Source organism: Haliotis rufescens, unplaced genomic scaffold, assembly GCF_023055435.1.
Source record: "Haliotis rufescens isolate VD_foot unplaced genomic scaffold, xgHalRufe1.0.p SCAF_2, whole genome shotgun sequence".
NCBI lineage: Eukaryota > Metazoa > Mollusca > Gastropoda > Lepetellida > Haliotidae > Haliotis > Haliotis rufescens.
In genome coordinates this window covers 71,894,967-71,919,384 of record NW_025963890.1, presented here as the reverse complement: position 1 = coordinate 71,919,384, position 24,418 = coordinate 71,894,967, and the positions used below count along the sequence as shown (strand labels likewise).

The window sequence follows — 24,418 nt, the reverse complement described above, 5'->3', positions numbered from 1 at the left end:
TTTCTGTTGTTGTTTTTTTCTTTTCTAGTTGTAACACAAGCATTTGACAACACATCACTGATTTGTAATTACCAGCTATTTCAAGATTAAGGAAGCTGTACTTATTACTGTTCGATGTCTATCTCAAGTGCATATATTTTTATAGTCTTGCCATTTTGTAGAGCAAGCTCCTTCCCAGCGCGTGACACCTTCGTTACACTCTCGGTAACATCGCTGCCACCAGTGTGGGCGTGGCCATTACAAGAATCTTGAAATTTGCCCTCCAACCCCATATGTAGTAACGTTTATACTTCTTTTCATGTCTTTGGGAATGCCATCATATTTCAATTTGAAAAGGTTTACGACTGACCATGTTTTCCAGATGAATTTACTTTGTTGTTTTGATAATCAGATTGGTTCGAGATTGCAGACTAACGGAAAATCAACCAACTTCTCCCTTACATTCTTACTATATCAATAAAACGATAGTTTTAATGAAACAAAAATTCAAATTGACAAACGAAGAAAGTAATTTAGCAGCGATAAGTGTATTCGGCGTCACGACAGTCGTCACTTGTTTGTAAACATAACGGTCATTCGGTTGCGAGTTCAACTCCAAGCATAGTTGTGGCCACCTATTCACAGTGGGGAGTTTTGACTGGTGGCAGCGATAGTATAGAGAGCTCCAGGAATGTACTATCGCTGTGAGGAGCTTGTTTGTAGAGTAGTGAAGGGAGATAACTCTGTAATCTATCAAGGGAGATAATGTTGTTGGCACAGCTGGAGAAAGAAGCCTTGTGTTTCATTTTTGTTTATTTGCACCAAAAGAAGGTTGATATATGTTTGTGAGTTTGGAACTATGTATACCATCATGATTTGTGAACAAATGTTTTTTAAATATGTATTCTGTGAAGCTTTTTGATCAGCAGCTGCCCATTGTTAAAGTGTTTGGGTTTTTAGTGTGTGTCTGATCATGCTGGATAGACTCTCTGTTCCCAGATAAATTCAGCAGCAAATATTCAGGCATAGACACCTTGATGTCATTAATTAATATCTTCATTTTTTCCTCACCTATATATTTCATTATTATTGATAGACTGAGACAAGGATGCAAATATTAGATTGTGTGACATTTATCAAATGGATGCAAAAAACCGATTGAATATTTCATATATTTGACTCATCAGTTAAATATCATTTATGAGCTGAAAAAACAATGTTGGGGTTATCAGTAAATTGTTTTCAAAAGTTTCAATGAGATAATTTGTACTTTTCACATGGCATTTATATTGTTTGGCTTTGCATTACCTATGTAAAATTCTGTTATGGGTTTATGTCCATTCCCATTTATAAAATTAGATCTATTACGATACTTTTCTGTGTGAATTTCTGATAATACTTCCATAGGATGTCACGTCAGGTGAACTTTCAAGTTGGACAATCAGTGTTATGGCTTTTAAATTCTTCGTACGAATGAGCGATTCGTGTAGACGAGCCTATCTCACAATCAAATTGGTTAGTTTTGAATGCAAAATGATAAAGCAGCACAGTTGTGGATATTTTTAACATCCTGTTATTTTTTTAGCAACATGGCTTCTACACCGCAAGAGTGTACTGTCAAGGGTATATTTATGTTGTTTGTGGATTTTGGGTGGTGGGGTAGCCAGGTGGGTAAAGCGTTTGCTCCTCATGCAGAAGACCTGGGTTTGCTTCCCCTCATGGGTACAAATGTGTGAAGCCCATGTCTGGTGTCCCCCACCGTGATATTGCTGGAATATTGCTAAGAGCAGTTTAAGGACAATACTCACTCACTTTGTGGATTTTCTTTTAGATTGAAATTTCTGAATTGAGGTGGTCAAGAAATGAAGCCAAATTGTTTTTGAAAGCCGGAGTCTGATTTGTTGAAGAACCCACACATCTTTCATTCCTATTGGGTGGTCAAGTTCAGTCAGGGTTCATCTTCTATGGAGATGTCAGATCTTCACAGAGAGAGGAATCATATCAAAGTAAAACATCAGAGTTGGGTGGGTTGCATCCATTTACCCATCTATCCTGGTGTCTCTACACTTAAACCCCCTTGGTCTGGCAATACCATGTTCAAACAATCTGTTGTTTATGTCCAGAAAAGTAAGAGCTGTTACCCCAGACACACGGAACAAATGTTATTTTTCAAATGTTTAGATAGGAGATAAGAGAAGATTTTTCCCAACCATTATACATTGATGTGACAGTATTTGACTAATTTGCTTTCTCTTGGGAGATGTTTGTCATCAACTGTTTTTTTTAAAATTTTGGCGCAACAAATATTTGCAGGCCATTTCAATTCAGGTTTAGCATGTTTAGTAACTGAATATAAAGATATGCTCTTGATGAGCAAAATCACTACCAAAATGGAAAGAAAAAAACGGCTATGATGTTATTGTGGTTCTGATGAACAAGTGCTTGGTGTTTTGCAACTGTGGTCAGGCTTGCTGACTTGGATGATGCATGTCATCGTGTCCCAATTGTGTGGATGGATGCTGATGATGGCAATCACTGGATTGTCTGGTTCAGACTCGATTATTAATAGACCGCTGTCATATAGCTGGAATATTGCTGAGTGCGGCATTAAACAACAAACAAACAAACAAACAAAACATTGTTGCTACTCCAGCCTGATTATCAGGTGAATATCATCATGAAATCATCTTCAGCAAGTAAAGGCTAGGAGGAGTTTTATAGTCAACTTTCCAAATCAAGATGGCTTGATTACGTTTGGTATATTATTGGGTAGCCTTGTATTTAGTGGAAAACCTGGACTGGCGTGTGTGGCATTAATAAACTCAGTATTTTGTGTATACAACAATTTTTTGAGTTCATTTTGAAAATAGAAATGTGAATATTCAAAGAGAAATGTAAGGAGTACATCCTATCAAAAGTGGACACTATGGTTTAACACAAAACAGCTTCCTTGCTTCAAATCCCCTTATAAAAGTGAGCTGTCATTCCTGTAGTCAAACATTCAAACATTAAGCAAACATTCAGCTGACAATTAGAATACAATTAGGCAACTGAAATACTCAGGTTAGTTTGGCTATACTCATTGCAACCATATTTGTGCCAGATGTCGTCATAATATTGTAATAACATGCTCTGCTACCTCCAAACTCGTCTAGTTTAGGTTATTTAGTGAGTCAATGTTGAATACAATTTTGAGTACAGTTTTGAATACAATGTTGAATACAATGTTGAATACAATTTTGAATACAATGTTGAATGCTATGTTGAATGATGCCGTATACTGAATCAAACTTACATTAATTTTCCTGATGTAAAACTGAAGTTGCTCAATGCTTCTTTAGGCCTTTTAATTTTTATTTGTTGGTTTACAATACTTTTGGCCTAAAGTTTAAAATAGGTGGTCAAAACAAATAAAATACAAAGTTTGTATTTCCAGATTAGTACTGCTTCTAATGGATGAAAAACATACTAGTTTTAACATGTCAATATACTGAATATACCAAAAGATAATTGATTGTTTTGGATTTTTTTATGAATGATTTTTATACATTTACCATTTCTTACGAGCAACAGTAAAAATCAGGTGTGTTTTTCATTTCACTTAATTGTAAAACTGTCTTCCAAGAAAAAAACATTGTCTAAAGTCAAGGTTTTCTTCATCTTATTTTATCATTTTTGGTCAGTTGGCCTCGTAAACCAACTTAAAAAATCTTATGAGGCCTAAGGTTTACTGACGTGCAGATGCTGTATGTCCTGTTTCTATGGCGACAAGATAAAGATGAGTAGTTAACAAAATCCGAAATTTTGTACAAAGTTGTCTGCCAAGGGCACTTAGTTAAGAATCCTATATCAATTCCTGTAATATACTAGGTGGTGATAGGTGCATTTATTAATGTCTGCATAGGAATATTACACAACTGCCCTCTCACACGAAGCAAAATACATAGTTTTTAAAGTGATCTTGGGGTGAGTAAACATTTCTTGTTTTCAGGGGGCATGGGTGGCCCAGTCGTCTAAGGCCTTGTCATTCTCTGGCATACCAGAAACCTACAATCATAGGTTTGAATCCCAAATTTGCTCTGATTATTTTTCTTGGTGTGCCAGCACCATAACCTTTTCATGGGTTTCACCTAAGTGGTAAACGTCTGTGGCCTGCATCACTTTGGGCTTTCCCCCCACATCAAGCTGACACGCCATGATAGATGCTGCCAACTTCCTTTTGGTAAGCATGATTCGGGACTCACACGTGTGGCACATGGGTACATATAATCAGAAATATGTCGGCTTACTTCTGAGGCCGACACAGAAAGACTCTTGTTTAATTGTATGCCACGATCATGTATACTTCATAATTCAGGGCTTGTGAGGCTAAAACGATTAGCTTACGACTTGATCAAATTTGGTGCTTTTTGTCATCTTACTTTGGGAAAGAGCTGTCCTTGAAGGCCAGAGTTTGTCTTGAATGAATTGCTGGGTTTTTGTTTATGAGCAATGGCTGAGAATGGTTTTTATTAGCCTTATATGGTTAACACTGCTAATCCTGAATTATGGCTACATTAGCAGTGAAGTAACATTCCTTCTGCTTTTTGTGTGGCCCAGCAACACGATGTAATTAATACTACTAATAATCATATAATTTTTTGTAATGTATGACAGTCCCATTGAAATCAGATCGTTTCTTGGATGAAAAAAATCTGATTTTATTGGGATTTGAATTTTGGCAAATTGGCATTTATGTTTTTGAAACCATATGACTTGGTTATCCTTTTCAGATATTTGTTTGCATAACCTACTGTGTATGTATATGTGTAAATACATGTATGAAGTTCAACCTTAATACAAGGTGAATGTGTATAGTGGAAATCATGCTTACTTGTCTGTGTGCAAGGGTTCTTATGTTCTGATTCCAGTTCTTTAGTAGTGGATATTTTTGTATAAACGGGATCAAAATAGATCATCTTTGGAACTACAACAGCATCAGCAACTTCTGAATAATATCTACGGCATCATCTACTACAGCATCAACAACTACTGCATCAGCAACTACAGCGCAAACTACTGCTGCATCAACAACTTCTGAATCTCGGACTCTACACACTTTCTGATCAGAGTTGTGTCCCTTGGGCATACTAGGATCTTATGATCTTGAGTATTCCCAGATTCACCCTGATTATGATCTGCAGGTTGGCAGCACAGTACTTGTTGGTGTCTACATATTGGTAAATATCTAAGACTTGTATAGCGTTGGCCTTTCCTAGAGTGAGTGAGTGAGTGAGTGAGTTGGGTTTCAGGTGCTGCAGTCCGCTGTGCACAGTTGTGTCCCTTGGGCACGCCAGAAACCTACGATTATGGGTTCAAATCCCGGTTTGCACTGATTATGTTTCTAGGTTTGTCAGCACCACACCCCTACTCATGGGTTTCACCAAAGTGGTAAACTTCTGAGACCTACATCACTTCAAACTTTCCTCCGTCATCAAGCTGACAGACTGTCATGTGACTGGAATACTGTTTAAAGTGGTGTTAAACCCAACTCCCTCACTCACTCAAACCATTGTGTGGGTATGATTCCCCATGTCAGCAAGTTTAGAGTCTGGTGTCTCGTGTCTGATGGTTGTTTCATGGATCCTATCCTGCTTGTAGCACATTGTATTATTTCTTCCTCTTATATATGCATAATTTATCCCATGACTCATATTTAGTCATATTTTGAATAATTAACATTAATCCCCATTCGTCCAGATGTGGAATATATATTATCAAGATATTGATGGAATATTGCTAAAATCTGCGTAAAACTATACTCACTCACTTCATTGCATATTACGCCACACATTTTTTAAATTTTCGTTTCACGGCCCGCGGCCTGTACTGAAAGGCAGCCGGATAATATAGACCCTCAATAAAGAATGTTGTATGTATATTCCATGTCTACATCACTATCAGTGATTCCTGAAGCCAGCTGCAGCTTTAACTCCATAGCAGAATGTATTTCAAATAAATAAATTAATTAATTAATTAATTAATTAATTAATTAATTAATTAATAAATAAATAAATAAATAAATAAATAAATTGCATCATAGCAGAATGCATTTCATATAAATAAATAAATAAATAAATAAATAAATAAATAAATAAATAAATAAATGTTAGCACTGAGCCCAGAATAAGAGGTTTCCCGATTAACGAGGTCTAGATTGTTTTTCTGTATGTCGTGTTACCATATTGCTGTTCCTTTCATTGGGTTCATTGTAATAAGCATTTATTATTTAGACTTGAAATGTTTAGCACTGAGCCAGTTGTTGAAATACAACTACATTCTAGTACATCATGGATGGTCATCCTTGTATTAATGGCTACAGACACATGCCCTACTGTTGGTGAATGAATGTTTGAGTGGTACTGTACCAAGATGGTTCCGAAATGACTTATTCAGGTTGTGATGGCATCTGCAGTTCAGTTATAGTCTACCTTTGTAAAACCTCATTTCATTTTGCTTGAACTGTCCTTCTGAAAGCCATTCTTTTGTCTTTGCTTCCATTAAGTATGTTTCTGTTGTGGCTGTTAAATTGCTTTATCAAGAATGTCCAGTCCACGTGAAGATCTTAGCCCATGACTGTCCTAACCTGTATAATTCAACATAATGATCATAGCGCTAAGATCACTTTGTGGATGCGACACTTGGCCTTGTTCTACAAGTAAATATTGGCTATGACTGGTGTCACCTAATACTTTAATATCAGCTGATAATAGTCTTAGCGCTAAGATCACTTTGTGGAAGCAATGCTTGGCCTTGTTCTACAAGTAAATATTGGCTATGACTGGTGTCACCTAATACTTTAATATCAGCTGATAATAGTCTTAGCGCTAAGATCACTTTGTGGAAGCAATGCTTGGCCTTGTTCTACAAGTAAATATTGGCTATGACTGGTGTCACCTAATACTTTAATATCAGCTGATAATAGTCTTAGCGCTAAGATCACTTTGTGGAAGCAATGCTTGGCCTTGTTCTACAAGTAAATATTGGCTACGACTGGTGTCACCTAATACTTCAACATCAACTTATAATAGTCTGAGTCTTTCGTGGAAGCAATGCTTGGCCTTGTTCTACAAGTAGGTTTTGGCTACTTGTATGACCCTTCAACATCAACTAAGATCGTCTGAGCACTAAGATCACTCTTTTGATGCAGAGACTCCACAAGGTGACCTAAGCACTATGACTGTCATCACCGTGGTTTTATGATAATCTTAGCGTTAGATCACTTTAAGGAAAAATGCAATTGTTTCCACAGTCATAGAGAGAAACATGCTTATGGATAACTTTGGCTTGAAATACCGTATTTGACGTAATAAGCGCCCCCGGCGATATTTACTAATATATTGGCTAGTGAACAATCCCAATAAGCACCCCTTCCGATTGATAAATGTACACATGACTATTTATTCGTGCATAATACGTTTGTTTTATGCACCCTTCATTATGGGCAATTAATTTCTGGAAAAATAATATCTGTCGTATATAAACGTTTCAGGCTGTCAGCATAAACCACGAAATTTACGATCTTTCAACTCTGTTGTTTTTCACCAAAATAATATTCTAATAAGAGCCCCCTATTTCTAATTTTGAGAGTGCCCTGGGTGCTTATTATGTCGAATACAGTACTGGCTTTTGCTCTCCTTTGTGTAAGTGAAACATGAACATGTATGAACTATTGAATACTGCTGCAAGATGGTACAACTGGTATATCAGTTTTATGACCATTATGCTACATCACTTTGATTGCTTAGGCAGTGCAGCTAATGCGTGGTACTGGCACGGCACATGTGACAGACGAGTGTGTGTGGGAGAGCTAACATAGTTACGGGACCCCTTCGCTATAGTGGGACCCCTTCACTATAACACCCCTTATGATCAAGCTGTATGAAGTCACACATCCTGCTTTTCATTCTAGAAGTGCTTGAGTTGACATCGAGTATGCAGAGCAGCAAAAGAAACTAACATTTTTAGTCCACTAGTCCTTATAATGATAACATATAGCAAAACCATAAACTAGTCCTCATGCTACCTTAACTATAGGACTAGTGCCAATTTCTATTGCTCATATTTATGTTAACTTAAGTTGATAATAATAGATTTTCTTCCAAATTTTCAAGAAGGCATTAAATTGTTCAAGATGTGTACATTAACTGTAGACAGAGGTCATTCACAAGAAGCATGGATGCTTGGTTGTACAGTGTGTAAATGGTGTATTTCATCAAGTATAGAATGTTCTTGTAAGCAGGTACTTGAGTACCATATAGTTAAGTGAGACAGGTTGTTGTGAGGTGGGAATGAACGTCTAGAATCAATATATGATGTCCTTACGGCTGGTCGGTGGGATCATACCTTGAAAACAGATTTCAGATGAGACAGCATTTATATAAACAAATTCTATTGAAAGGTTCATACAGGATGAAAAAGCCTTGAACTTTAGGTCCCTCTTGAAAAGCCTTGAATTTCAGTGTTAACCTTGAAAAGACTTTATTATTTAATTATCAAAATTCATGACAAACTTATGGGTTTGAAAATAAACCTTCTGGGACAATTTTCAATTTTCAACAATGTTTTGGGTGTTACGACTAATATGGAATGGCAGATTTTATAAAAATATTGAGAGACTATAGCTAATAATCCAACTGAACAGCCTTGAAAATGAGAGTTGAAAGCCTTGAAATTTGAATTTTGGTGTTTCATGTCTGTATGAACCTTGATTAAAGTTTCTGACTTCTTTTAGTTCCATAAATGTTCCTAATGTTAGGAACTTGATTTTACAAGTATAGAATAATATTATTATGATCAAAGAATGCATGCATTTAGTTGGTGTATAGTGCTGTGCATTGTGAGTATTTTAGCATATCTTAGTGTGAATTGAAATATGCTATCATATCTTGTTGAGTGATTGATAACAATTATTTAACATGTCTGTGTGAAATGTTCGTATGGCGAATGTATCATTGTAAGCAACATATAGGTGTGACCGAAAGTCCTGGCACTAGGACATGCGAATGAGGTAAAGGGAGATAACTCTGCTGATACTATTTATTTCTTGGTCCATTTCAGCTTTTCTTGACAAAACCTAACATGGATACAGCAGTGGGATTTGCCTCGTAATTACTAACATGACAAATAAGGACAAGGTATCACAAAGGTTCTTTATAATTTAAGAAATGAGGACGACTTTTAGAAATTGTTTTGAACAAAAACAGATGTGTTTTTATGAATCAATGAGACTTTGTTCATATCAACACCTGCATGAGTTTTACTTATAAGAACACTAAATGAATAGGCAAGACTGAAATGTGTTGAAGGTGCTGTGTTTAGAGGTTTTCTTGAATTGTTTTTTGATGTCATTGACCAGTTTAATCCGTTCAATTGTATGGTATAAAATTCATCTGGGGTTTGGACTTGCTACCAGTTTGATTTTCTGATGAAGTTTGAAACAGCCTTCTTCACTCATCTGGCCATAATCATGTCAGAAGAATGACAAGAATGGCAAATCTGACATTTTTGATGGTCCAAAAAAAGACCTTATTTTACCTTGTCATTTACACATCCAATCAATTATGTCACCCCTCCCTACCACACAGCCACTGTGCAGGCAAGACTTTGTGCGGGCAGGTTTTATAGAAGCTTATGCAGTGTGCGTTTTTCTGTCGCTGTATAAAGATGTTGTCTCTTACGGGTTTATGGTAATGCGGATTAGACAGAGCACAATGTCCCCCATCCTCTATGATCGAGGGCATTATATCTCAAATTCTGTTACGATAACCACCTTGGATCCATTCTCCGCCATTGTTTCGTTTTAAATTTGATTCAAAGTAAGTGTCAGAATAAAGCCGTCCCATCAAATTACACTCATGGACGATAGAAAATTTATGCGACAACGAAGGTGTTCATAACAATAGAATTGAGATATAAGACCCTGGATAATTCAGGGTGGAGGTCCTCATCATTGACAGACGCCATGGATTTTACCGAGAGTCTTTTCTTTGAGGCGGTGCCTATTTCTGACTAGTCCTAATTCTTTCTGATTGTGGATGGTACGACTGTACATACATATTATTATATACACGTGTAGCTGGTAGGCATGTTTGCATGGATGGGAAGAACGAGTGTGATTGTTTGCCGATCGCAGATCTGTGATGTTTAGTCTTGGGACAGAAACATCCCTTGCTTTTCCTTAGAATCAAATCTGTAGAGATACTATGGTCTTAGAATCTAAATTCATTACCAACTTTGTTTCTTATCCTTGCAAGGAAATATATCAATAAAGAATATTGAAATGTATGTGTTTTTTACTGTATCTCGCCAGTCTCCATCTCCATTCTGTTAGGGGGGCACCACCTGGTGGTCGTTGTCTAAGCCTTAATTAGCTGTGCAGAGTTTCGTCCCTTGGCTACACCAGAAACGTATGATTGTGGGTTTGAATCTGAGTCCGCTCCAATTATGTTTCTAGGTTTGTCAGCACCATACTTGTTCTCCAGCGTTTCACCAAAGTGGTAAATACTTGCATCATTTGGGGCTTTCCTCCCACAATTAGCTATAACTGGAATATTGTTAAAAGCGGCACTATCCAAACTCACTCACTCCTTTCTGTTATGAAATATACTCTGGACCCATTCGCTCCAATGCGTTCGTTTTCAGCCCGATTCATATTATACTCCTAAAAAGGTTTTTGAGTAGTATATTTGATGCTTATAGACATCCAATCAAGTTACAGTCACGAGTGAGAGAAATTCATTTCTAGATTACTGATCCGAGAAATTGAAATTGTGACGTCACTTCCGAAACGAAGTTTTGTTGGCGATTTGTCCAGGGTATTTACCATAATAGAATAGATATATTAAGCCCTGGATAACCAATGATGGTGGATAACCAATTATCCTGTACACGTATTTGGACAGATCTGAGCCCTGTTGTAAAAGACACTTCCGCGGTACGGTTATCGAGTCTGTGTTGACCAATAGGAGTTTGTCCAAGCACTGACATCACTTTGTGGAACAAGGGGCGACCTTGTGGTATGAGCTGACTTAAAGCATGCAGCCCAGTAGTCGAGATGGAGGAGTTTAGAGTTCGCTTTGCTGGGTAGCTATCTGGAAACGTCAGCTGTAGGATGTCTAGTTGAATGGCACTCCGGTGGCCCGATGTTGTTCTCTGGTAGAGTAAACGCCCCAGTACACAATGCCGACTTCAGTGATCAGGTGTCACAATGTAGACGAGTATTAATGTTGAGGCAGGTGACCACCAGAAAAGACCAACAGGTGTCACTGGATAGTGTCACCCTCCGCCTATGCCCTTGCTGGCTGCAAATGTGCAACAGGTACGAGGATGGGCTAGAGTTGCGTTTCTTAGCTATTTCAGGGTCTGTTGATTTCTGGTTTGATTGAATCTTAGATTCGCCCCGATTATGACCCTTGGCCGGTCAGTAATATAACCGTCTCGTGGGTTGCACTGACCTGGTAAACGTCTACGATCTGTGTGACTGGGCCTTCTTCGCAAAACCAGCTTTATGCATGCCACACACTATAATGAACCTTAAATACTGTTCAAGACTTTAACCCAACAAGCTGAAACATTTTTTCTCAACTGTTTGGTTTTTCTGGCTCAACAATACATTATATCACTGTCAATGACCCTAGTGCACTCTCACTCACACGCCGGCAACATTGAGTCGCGTTCCACAAAGCGATCGTTATCATAGATTTAAGCGAATGAGTGAGTTGGGTTTAACACCGCTTTGCACAGTATTCCAGCTTTATCACTGGATGTCAGTTTGATGTGGGATTTCCTCTCAGTGTAGAAGGTCTCGGACGATTACCACTGTAGTGAAACCCAGAAGCACCGATATGGTGCCGACAAACCTAGAAACAGTGAACCGGATTCGAACCCAAAATATTTAAGTTGTAGATCTAAGATCACTTCGTTGGGCGATGCCGGGATGTAGATAGAGACGAATGGTGCAGCTGTCCCATGCTGTATGTTTAATATGATGTGATATTGAATAGAAGGCAGAGGAGGAGGCTTTCCTCATTGACCTTGTCCAACATGAAGGAAGCTCTATCGGGTGCTGCTGTAGTGTTGACGCACCAGCTGAGCTAACGAGGGGAACCAGCATCAGTTGTCCCTTCCCCATCAATCCATGTCATCCATGAGAGGAATTCTATTTGCATTTTCCACCTTATAAATAACAGACATCGGCAAATATTTAACAGTTGTGGTCTGTACGCATTGCATTTGAAAAATTCAATTGGATCGCTTTATTGATTTGCCGAGACGCAAGAGGTGCACGACTTGCAACGTGTCAGCTATGGATCTTACACTTTTTTTCAGCCAAAAAGCACCAGTGTTTATCAGTCGTCACTGCGTAGCTTTTAGTACCTGTATGTTTTCGTTGCGACTAGAATGGAGGTCGAGTAGTCATCTGTGACGTGTTGTTTAACACCACTCTCAGCAATAGTCCAGCTATATGACCGCGGTCTGTAAATAATGGAATCTGGACTAAACAATCCAGTGATTCGCATTATTGGCATCTACCCAGGTAACTAGGATACGATGACATGCATCAGCTACGTCACTGAGCCTGATCAACCGTTTCCGTTTGTCGCCTCTTACGACAAGCATGGGTTGCTGAAGACCACTTCTAGCCCGGATCTTCAAGGGTACATATATGACTTGACGTATTGTACGTAAGCGTACTTGGGCGGCGGGATACGCTGATCATGTAATATACCGCTGGATTTAAAACACAAATCGCGCGTGAGTGCTTCTGTAACACCCAAAACTCAAGTTGCATATGTGGCGTCACTGTTCGTAGACTGATACAATCTCAAGAAAACCAGATCGTTTGCACTAATACCATACCTCTCTGCACGAAGGTATGACACACGGAGGCCGAGTCAGGCGAACATGAGCAAACTTTGACAAGTTTATATAAAGGCTTAAGATGAACATTGGTCAACTTTCTATTCCGAATTGGGTTCACTTCTTTAAAACAATTCAGAAACGTCGACAAACGAAAATACACAGATAACTATACCATCGATAGTACACCGTTTTCGTGTTGACACCTTGGCGCTAAGAATCGAAAGAGTTTATTATACCGACAATTTAAAAGGGTCCACGTTGATTGGTCGAATGGAAAGTTCACATGACGCGACCTCCTGTAGAGTGATTGTCAGATCTTCACGGGAGATATCGTACATGAGTAAATAATCTCATTTTAATGAGATTGAGACAAATACAAATTCTTTCCACGTGGGATCCCATCTGAACCAAGCAATCCATTGGTGGAGAACTTGAACATCCACCTGCTCAGCTGCGTCAGCATGACGTATAATCAGACGAGTACTTCCGAGGTATGGATCTTGTCACTTCCGAGTGATCATGCATCTTGCCACTCTTGTTCAAGGTGTACTACTACCTCAGGGACCCGTGAAGATCCGCGGTAGAATAGGTCTTCAGCAACCCATGCTTCAAAGAGGCGACTTTGCTTGTCGTAAGAGGCGACCATGCTTGTCGCAAGAGGTGACTAACGGGATCGGGTGGTCAGACTTGCTGACTTGGTTGATGCATGTCATCGTATCACAATTAAGGATCGATGCTCATGATGTCTTGACAAGACACGAATATTTACAGCCGCCGTCATAAAGCTGAAATATTGCTGAGTGCGGCGTTAAACAACGGACAAATAGAAAAACAAACTACCTTAGGCGTGCCCGAATCCTATAATCGTGGATTCGAATCATGGAATCCCCTTGGTTCTTGGTTCGTCAGTACCATATCCGTGCCCGTGGGTTTCACAAAAGTGCTGAAACGCCACTTCGGGTTTCCTTCCCATATTAATACTGACACGCCGTGATGTAACTGACATATTATGACGAATACAATGCCAAGAAACAAAGCCAGCCTAGAAATGCCAACCTAGAATCATAATTGGGGCGAACCGGGATTCGAACCCACGATCACAGGTTTCTGGCGTTCACAAGGGACGCAACTCTGCACAGCGAATTGTGGTGCCCTGAAGTACTGGGCCACACAGTGCCCCCAATGACCCTTAACTTGATTTGAGCCACAGAGTTGATGTGAGCAGGTATTTTTTTTTTGCTTAGTTCTGTAACAGCCCGATGTTAACGTGTAATAATTCTTGCCGGATCCCGCTCTTAATGTCTCTATATATCACTCAGACACCGCCTATGCTTCAGTAAGCCCGCAAATGAGACCTTCGCAGAAAAGTGTCTGCAATCTTTTCCTGCCTATAGCGGCTTTCATTCTCCCGTCCGAAATAATTCTCCTCACCAACCTTGGCGCGACCCGTCTCCAGGGGCGAAATGTTATCAAGTCAGTCGGTGTTGGCAAATTCGGTTTATAAATGGTTATGCGAGGAATAGCTGGAAGAAATGCGCAACGATGCCACACCAAATGAGGTTAACTGCAACGCAGAACAGGCATTTACAATTTCAAGTGGCGATATTAAAAAAATATGTCCACTTGTATCTTGGATTTGGCCAGGAATGACACGAGTTTAGTCAATCGATATCCCAGCGATGGTGAGATCGGACAACCAAAATTACCGAATTACTTGGTGACAGGTTTACCACATTGAGGCCTGACCATCGACTGAAGCGCTTCTTTTATTTACAACGAATAGAGGTGTGTGTGTGTGTGTGTGTGTGTGTGTGTGTGTGTGTGTGTGTGTGTGTGTGTGTGTGTGTGTGTGTGTGTGTGTGAGTGTGTGTGTGTGTGTGTGTGTGTGTGTGTGTGATGGAGGGAGGGAGGGGAGAGAGTGGAGGAGGTAGGGGTTAGGGAGGGAGGGAGGGAGGAAAAGTACCATCCTTTAACGTATATTGGTTTGACGCGGCCGGGATCGGACCACCGGCCTTCGCTCTCCGGGCAGACGCTCTCTCCACTACATGACGGAGGCGGTTTATAATGGAATAGGGACAGGACAGAGGTGTAAAATAACCCCTACAATAGGATAGCGGCGCAGGGTAAGGTGTATCCGGCAGTGAAATGGACAGACCATGGCCAACAGCAATCATCCCAAGGCAAGGGAGTTAAGTGACTATAAAAGTCAAGTTTCCTCCGTGTGTCAGGTGATCACTTAATAGGCTAGGGGACAGTGAAGGTGTCTCAGGTGATCCCTATATTAGACTAGAGGACAGTGTAGGTGTGTCAGGTGATCCCTATCATAGACTAGGGGACAGTGTAGGTGTGTCAGGTGATCCCTTAAATAGACTAGGGGACAGTGTAGGTGTGTCAGGTGATCCCTTGAATAGACTAGGGGACAGAGTAGGTGTGTCAGGTGATCCCTATACTAGACTAGGGGACAGTGTAGGTGTGTCAGGTGATCCCTATACTAGACTAGGGGACAGTGTAGGTGTGTCACGTGATCCCTATACTAGACTAGGGGACAGTGTAGGTGTGTCACGTGATCCCTATACTAGACACGGGACAGTGTAGGTGTGTCAGGTGATCCCTTGGATAGACTTGGGGACAGTAGGTGTGTCAGGTGTTACATGTTGCTAAGCAGTTGCAACATGTTGCTAAACAGTTGCTACATGTTGCTAAGCAGTTGCTACATGTTGCTAAGCAGTTGCTTCTTGTTGCTAAGTGTTTGCTTCATCTTGCTGAGCACCATGTGGTGCCTCATAATTTTTATGTGAAGTTTACCTTCTTGTCTCATGATTATATAATTTCATGTGGAGGCACCGATGGCATGGGTCAGTCACTGGTTTGCCTGGCACAGACTGGATTGAGGACAGGACAGCATGATATAGCTGGAATAGTGCTGGGCGCTGTGCACAACATGCATCCGATGAGAGTTGAAGGTGCTTTTATAATATCCAATACAACAGGAATGAAAACAAGACAACACTAAGAGTAACAAACATTTTATTACAATTCAACAATAATGGAAACGCCTAGCTTACTCGCCGAGGTACCCCCAGCACTGATTGAGCTAGCCCGACAGCCGAGGCTTTGTAGGTTTTGCAGAGTCTAGCACACGGGCTGCAGCTTTTCGGTCAGTTAAACAGAGATCTACTCCCACTACATATAGGCCGTTGATTTGGGGCCAATGCAGTCGTTCTACTTTTGCCTCATAACCTTGGTCTGGGGACATCGGAGCTGGTGCTTTTTCATCACATAGACCATTTGAGATCGAGCCTCATCACTGCACCACCCCAAGAGATCTAGCCTTTCCACTGTACCAATCTGAGAGATCTAGGTACATCGACACACCACCTAGAGATCACAGCGCTATACCAACCTGAGAAATCTAGCCTCATTCATGGCTGCACCACCTCACGAGATCTAGCCTTCACCAACCTTAGAGATCTAGCCATATCTGTGCATCACTCCCAGAAATCTAGCCTCATCACCTGATCACTGCAAGAACCTGAGAGATCTAGCCTTTCACTTTACCAACCTGCGAGCTCTAGCCACATCGCTGCATGAAACTGAGGGATCTAGCCTCATGGCTGCAGGACCTGAGAGATCTAGCCTCATGGCTGTACCAACTTGAGAGATCCTGCCTCATTGCTGTACCACCCCAAGAGATATAGCCTCACTTCTGTACCACCCCAAGAGATCTAGCCTCACTTCTGTACCACCCTAAGAGATCTAGCCTCACTTCTGTACCACCCCAAGAGATCTAGCCTCACTTCTGTACCACCCCAAGAGATCTAGCCTCACTTCTGTACCACCCCAAGAGATCTAGCCTCACTTCTGTACCAACCTGAGAGATCCAGCCTCATTGCTGCCTCACCCAAAGAGATCTAACCATATAGAGATACCACCAATACTGGGAATTTATGAGGCATACCCGACCCCTATGCTAGCCAGTTACGTGTTACTATAAATTTTTAATTATTGTGTCATTCTTAAATAATTGCATCGACTTAAATATATCATACCACTAATAAGCTGTTGCAATCTTGAGGAACTTACGGCAAAACTAATATTTGTTTCTCAGTTCGATAATTGTGATCGAAAATACAACACGTCTAATCGAACTTGAATTCGTTTGTCAGCATTCTATACTGACAAATCTACACCTAGTTCAGCGGAACAATGAATTCTACCGTAAACCCAAATCCTGACTAAACACCAAAATAACACATACCAAGTAACAGTTAACGGTACCCAACTTTAGCTGAGAGTTACAGTCTATGGACTTCTTACATCCTAAGATAAAGACAGAGCCTGGAGACCAGGTTGTGTCAGTCAGTGGTTATTCAAACATTTCCCCATTCAATCTGCATACAATATGGAGAGTTAGTTCATGATCTAGAACTGTCAGGGGTTTCGTTCAGTACCAGGAAGATAGCACAGTGGTTAAAGTGTTAAGACGTCACGCCGAAGACATGGTTAATTCCCATAATGTTTGAAGCCCATTTTGTGGCTTGAATATTGCTTAAAGTGGCGTAAAACCATACTCACTCACTCACTCACTCCAACTGAATCGTAATAGACAACATTCCCGACTATAATCTGCATCTAGTAACATTCTGTTCGGTCCACTAAATAGTGACATGTTTTTGAGCCCATCTGAAGAGTAGTGTCACAAAATTGATTTGCTCCATTGAAATAACAATAGCAATCAGTTACTAGGAGCTACATGAAGTGACCACTACTTGACCAGGTCTCGACCTCTACTGACCAACAAGTCACGTGTGATGAAAAGCAATCACGTGTGAGAAATCTGCATGTGTGACTAGTGCCCTAGACTAGTCTCCAACCCGCAACCTTCAACCTATACGGGCTAGCCTCCCTTTAACGGCGTCACTAGGGCGACCTTGACCCAGCTGGGGTAACTGCTAACGCTAAATGAAATGAATAAGTTGATCACGTGCAATGCAAACACGTCTATACCGTTCATCTCAATGTGTTCATAGAACCTGTCGTGCGTTGCACAACAGCCTAGTAGTAAAACACTCCAAAAGGGTAGTTTAACTCGCAACGGGCAGATTACAAAACTTGTTATAGAAAACGTCAGCACGAGACGAGAGCGCACGTGACTAGCTTCTGCCAATCACAGGCGAGAACGTTACGGCGCACTCGCTGTGGAATGGTAAGATAAGATATAGAATGACCTTTGAGTTACAAAATCAAATCATAATCGAAATTTATAATGCAAATATACAACCTGATTCAAACGGACACAATAATAGCAAATCTATTACATACACGACCACAACACACGTGTAACATGGTATCTTTCTGCAGAGGTCAAAATAACGACCTTTCGTTGCTTAGTAACGACGCGGGGTCTATGCTAAGACCGAGATGTTGATTGGTGCATACAGACTATATGCGTTGGCTGATTGGCTAATACGTACTGTCGCAAAACAAACACATCAAGTCATCTTACTGAGGGATGTCACTCGTACATAATACTGTAAAAATAGCAGTAGAACTGAAATAGGGATACAAAGGGATCTTCTGGTGTTGGGTACATTGATAGACTGCCGGGGACTCTGTTGTCTGTCGGAGTGTTTCATGTCCTTGTGGTGCCGTCTTCACCCTCAACTTGCTGGAAAAGATTCTTTTGGACACGAAGAACAAGTAGTAGAAGTTCAGGGACCAGTCATTGAGTTGGGAGGCGTGTGTTGGTTAATACAGGTGTGCTTGTGTGTCAGGGGCCAGTCATTGAGCTGGGAGGCGTGTGTTGGTTAATACAGGTGTGCTTGTGTGTCAGGGGCCAGTCATTGAGTTTGGAGGCGTGTGTTGGTTAATACAGGTGTGCTTGTGTGTCAGGGGCCAGTCATTGAGCTGGGAGGCGTGTGTTGGTTAATACAGGTGTGCTTGTGTGTCAGGGGCCAGTCATTGAGTTTGGAGGCGTGTGTTGGTTAATACAGGTGTGCTTGTGTGTCAGGGGCCAGTCATTGAGTTGGGAGGCGTGTGTTGGTTAATACAGGTGTGCTTGTGTGTCAGGGGCCAGTAATTGAGCTGGGAGGCGTGTGTTGGTTAATACAGGTGTGCCTGTGTGTTGTTGTTTTGTGTGTGTGTGTGTGTGTTTTACAATAACTACTTTTTCTGGGTTTTTTTAACAAATATTGTTTTCCCCATAAAATAAATCCAAGTCCCTCAAATACTAAAAGTGTGAGCAGCTTAGCTGGAGAGATTCACTGAAACCATTTAGGTTTATGGCAATGACAATGCCAGTTATTTTCACGTAAATTAATTTTTTCTCTAAAAGTCATGAAATATAAGCCCGCAATTGTGAAAGTCCAAGATAATAATTGTGGGGAGGGTATATTACTTTAGTAAAGTTATTGATAACATATCCTCAAACAACCCATGTAATTACTGACTGGCCCCTCACATGTTTAAAGCGATGTTACAAAGAATACTATTCGACACATACGCTCTGAAAACTAATCTTAATTATACAGGTTCAAACCATGAGGTTTATTTGTTAATATAAATTCTTTTCCGTGAACAAGCTTAATGGTTTTGAGGTGCCTTATCCACGCATTATGTAAACATGATCTACTAAGAAACAGAATAATACAGAGCGCCCATAAGGAAGTGGCGCGTTAGGACATCCGTAAGAAAGGTGAATTACACATTCGTTAGTTATTTTAGTCCCACGGTATTATTAAAGAATTGATTTGGAAACATGGTTACTGATTCAATAGTATGCTGTGGTTGGTTGTGGTGGGTTGTCTCATTGCCACAACAACCTGTATCGCATTGATGTTAATGATGTAAAAAATATAGCTGTCATGCTAGTACAACATGAACCAGGCGATGACAGAAATAACCATAGACCTACAGATGCACATCACAGAACTTACTAACAAGATGTTCAACTATCCATAGTAAGGACTCCTACTCTAAACTGATAAAATACTTCAATATAAACCGTATTTTTGTACTCCTATCTATAGCTATCGACAGCAAGTCATTGATCAAGCAATTGCCAATACCTAATTTCTGGTCAGTTCAGAAGGAAATCTCCAATATCACCAGATACAGTTAGGTAACTGATCTAGTTAGTATTCGTCGGCCTGTACTTGAAACCTGATAAATACCAATAAAAGTCAAACAATGCTTAAAATATACTACTCAAAATATGTTAAGGATCACACGATTCTTCATATTACTACAGTTAATTCGTCATGAAATAACAGATTGACTATGGTAATATGAAAAAACCAGGTGATTCTTAATTTATTTTGAGTAGTATAGTATATCACAAAGCATACTGGAGCAATTCCGGTACAACCGGAAGTAGTGACGGCAGTTGTATGTCAACGTCATTTACTCCTGCAATAAATGACTGTCAATGGCAAATACGACTACGACTGGTGACGAAGTCACTGGAGCGTACCTTTAACTGTAACTGCTGTGAAGGGGATTTATCACAAATGTAAAGACGGTTTACATTTTGTCCGTCATTTCCAAGACGATATTCAACTTAGAAGTCCGAAAATATCCCGGGACGTAATTCGTATCAATGGGCACCTGTACAAGTATGTAAAGATAGGATAACTGAGGTTTTGATATTTACCACAGGGGGGTGTTGATGATCGGATAAACTGCCTTGTACTAACGTAATTCATTGTGATCATAATGCCTGGCTGTTCAGGTAATGCAACGGTAATACTCACAGTTACAAGTAACTCACACTGGAGCCAAAGCATGGGATGCAGAAGGAATCCTAACTTATGTCACCCGACATTTTTTTTCAAACTCATGAAGAGACTGGTTGTCATGGCAATTGCCTTGATTTCTATCAGACTTGACTGTCAATAGCTACAGTACTGTAGATGTAGTAAACAACATAGGCACATGTATGTAATCTTTCATGAGCAGTTAGCTTCCTAACAAAAATGGAAACTGTGTCGTGTTCTCCTTGCGTTAATAAGTAACAAATGGAGGCATGTAGCTCACCTTCTCAGACGTTGGAACTCTTACACACCTAAGTAGATAGTGAGTGAGTGAGTGAGTGGGTGAGAGTGAAGAGAGTTTCAAGTCCCTTTTTAGCACTAGGTTATCGTTATTACAACTAGTGGGGGATAACGAAATGGAACTTCCATAGTAACAGTTGTCGGGCACGGGCGAACACATTAACCACTGTGCCCCATGCCTGCCCAATGCTGGATAGTATGGTTTAACAATGTTTTGAACACTATGCCAATTATATCAAGGTGTGCCTGCTTAATGTGGGATGAAAGCCCTAAGTGTTGCTGATATATACATGTATACCACTTTGGTGAAACCCATAAGAACGGGTGTGGTGTTGACAGACAGGTATCATGATCAGTGCGATTTAATGCACAGTGGATCCTGGCACTAGCAGGGGAAGCAACTCTTAGTCCAATGGACAACCCATGTCCCCGATGCTGGATTAGCTACAATCATCCACTGATCGATCGATTTGCTGTATTTACAAAATGTCCACATGTAGGTAAAATACATTCTAACTTCTTTGAGTGGCATTTAGAAGTTGGAATGGTAACTAAGACAAAATTGTTATGGATGAGCAACTTCTTTATTACAATCATCTTTTGCTTAATAACGGTGTTAGAATCTACACCGAAACGTCGCCCAATTGTAATAAAGAAGTTGCTCATCCATAATTTTTTTGTCTTAAATACATTCTACATTAAATATATTTACAATTAGTGGACGTGGAGGAGCCTCGCAGTGAAAGTGTTCGCCCGATACACCCAAACCAGGATTCAATTACCCAAATGTGGGAAGTGCATTACTTGGGTCACTCGCCGCGATATGGCTTGAATTTTGCTCACTCACTCACACACTAAGATTGCTGTCTAGTGAAAGATACTGAGGTAATATTGGATCACAGTAGTTGTCCAACAAATGCTAAGTAGCTGAGTTCCAAAACCAAGGGACTTGTCTTCAAAGATCATCATCTTCACACAGGGAAAAGCAACAAAATCATAATCTCGTTCAAACGAGATCTCAAGAGATCCCAGTGTGCGAGAGACTTTGAACGGCTTAAACATAGGTTAAGGAACAAACATTTCTCCCGACCGGAAGAACAACCCAAGGGGGACAACTCTTGCACTGATAACGAATTGAGCATGGCAAGAACCTTGACAGATACATAACAAGCTGTGAATTGTCTCCATCACTTGAAACTATGTCAGTGGGAAAAGCATCAATGGAACTTAACCTCCATTAACCTCTGGGGTTACACGTTTGCTTCATTGGGTCATACACGTGCTGTGAACAGTGCTTGTGTCACGAGTGCGCCCCAGTACAGTGGCGCCCTAAGCTGACGAGATCACTCCGTTTCCCCAGAATATCGGTGCCAAGCGTCTTGTGACGCAGCATGAGAATCATGCACAACATTGATCTCGCACGGTGATGGCCTTGAAAGTGTTGGATTGCTGAGTGCTTGTCAAGACTTGTCAAGCGAGTTAAAAAGTTACGCATAAGCTTACTAAGATCACAGTCATATTGAAACCGGCAAAAACCAATGTAGAAAATGTCCAATGTACATTTTAGAAATTGCATAAACGTTAATGGCGTGGCCAAGGGTCGCCATGGTAACCACCCCACTCCCCTGCCTGGAAGCTGTGACGTCACTTGCAGCACACTCCATGGCATTAGAAAATTGCATTGATCACGTGACAATCTGGAAGCCTTTTAATACCAAGTTGATTGGCCAAGTGTTTTCCTGCCGACATTCATCACATCCGTCCACACGCCGTGGCAAGATGGCGAACTGAAACATACGATAATAAAACGTTATTGTTTAAATTTGTGTAGTAAGGAGAGAGTAGTTTGGTCATCAGCATTGTTTTATATTTAATTAAATATGCATAATTATATTTCAAATTATATTTCATTTTTTAAAAAGGTGTGTGAGGGTATATGCATGGTGCATAATAGAGGACTAATCTGATTTATTTACAAATTAAATCCGAACCTGGTGACGAAAAAATTCAGTACTGATTAGGCATTAGAAAATGCAAGAACATAGGTGTGCACACATATACAATTCGGCGTCCAAAAGATACTAACACTTCACAATTTTATGATTTTTCTCAGTCCAGATTAAGATAAATCAACCCCTGCTTGTTTAAGTATAGGTGATAAAGTTACAGAGCAACCATGCTCCACTGTTCATGGTCCTTTAGAGTGGGAACTGGGGCACATGAGGATAATAGATGATAAACGTTGTAACGTTTAAGCAGTCACGACAAAGACATATTCTAGACTGCCAATTGACACAAACCTAAAAACAAGCATCTAAAAACAGCATATCAGGACCTGATGGTGAGGCTAGGCTCAGAAATTTCCCAGAGGCAAGGGAGTTGTCCCATCGTCTTGACTGGGTCCCGCCATTTTGTTTGCAGCAAATGCAAATAATATGAGAAGTGGAATCTGATTGGTCAATAGGAGTGACAAAAAAGGGACATAACTATAGTAGCAACTGGTGAAATTTGACTTTTATAGTCAGTTAACTCCCTCGGTAAAATAATTCTCAGCTGGTTTATTGTGAGTTGAAGTTTCATGTTTTAGCGAGACCCTAAGTGGACCAACTGCAATTCCAGACGTAATTAAATGACCTAACATACATACTCTACACCCCACAATGAAAGAACCTCATTTTCAATAGCGTGACCAATGATTTTGCCCAACAAGCAGTTCACATCCTAGCAAAGATAAATACCGAGATTGTAATCAATGTTAAGGACCCGTAGGGCGCTTAGGGACCGACCATTAGATATTGACACAATGTAATTTTTGTGGCCGACAATGTTGTCCCCAACAATATTAAGCAGAATTATTTTATTGACGGGTACAAAGGAATTGTATTAGAAAAGTTCGATAAAATCTAAGCTGAAGAAGATGTTGTTTACACCTATGTCTCACTAATTGGATGTGAAACGGGAAATGTAGACAATGACTAAGTCGACAACTGTAAATAATGAAAAGAGCAAGATTGAAGATGAAAGCTACCCCCCAAAAAACAGGCCTGAACGCAACCAGTGGTTTAGCCAATGGACGTGCAATCCATGCCCCCTAAATAATTACACTTAGTATATGTTCAAGTGTGACAGTAATAGCGTTCAAGGACCTGGCAGACTTCTATGGACATCGAGACGATGGATGGACGACGACAGTCGTATCATATCTCCTAATCAGGAGACTGAGCTACAGATATGTACTGGGTGCGGTAACATTCTATTCATGTGCTATGCAGGAAACGCAAAGGTTTGATATCAAGTTGATATTAACCACATAAATCAAAGGCGTGGCCTAGTCTCCCGGACATGTAAGCCTCGACATACCATGAAAGTAGGTTGCTATACAGGGATACTCCACTGGATATGTAAAGCATGACGTCCCATGAAAGCAGGTGGTTTGGTATATGGGATATGTTTAGCAGGACGGACCATGAAAGCAGGTGGTTCAG

At 40.4% G+C, this 24,418-nt stretch overlaps 1 protein-coding gene across 5 annotated transcripts in view; it reads right to left on the bottom strand.

Annotated features, from left to right (window-relative positions):
- Positions 1 to 15,892: 15,892 nt before the first annotated feature.
- LOC124133193 (potassium voltage-gated channel subfamily B member 2-like) overlaps positions 15,893 to 24,418 on the bottom strand; it is a 267,976-nt gene continuing 259,450 nt past the window's right edge. For all 5 annotated transcript variants that reach the window (XM_048400515.1, XM_046497469.2, XM_048400513.1 and 2 more), the window contains one exon: positions 15,893 to 22,720. The gene's annotated coding sequence lies outside the window, so the exon portion shown is untranslated. The remainder of the gene's footprint in view (positions 22,721 to 24,418) is intronic.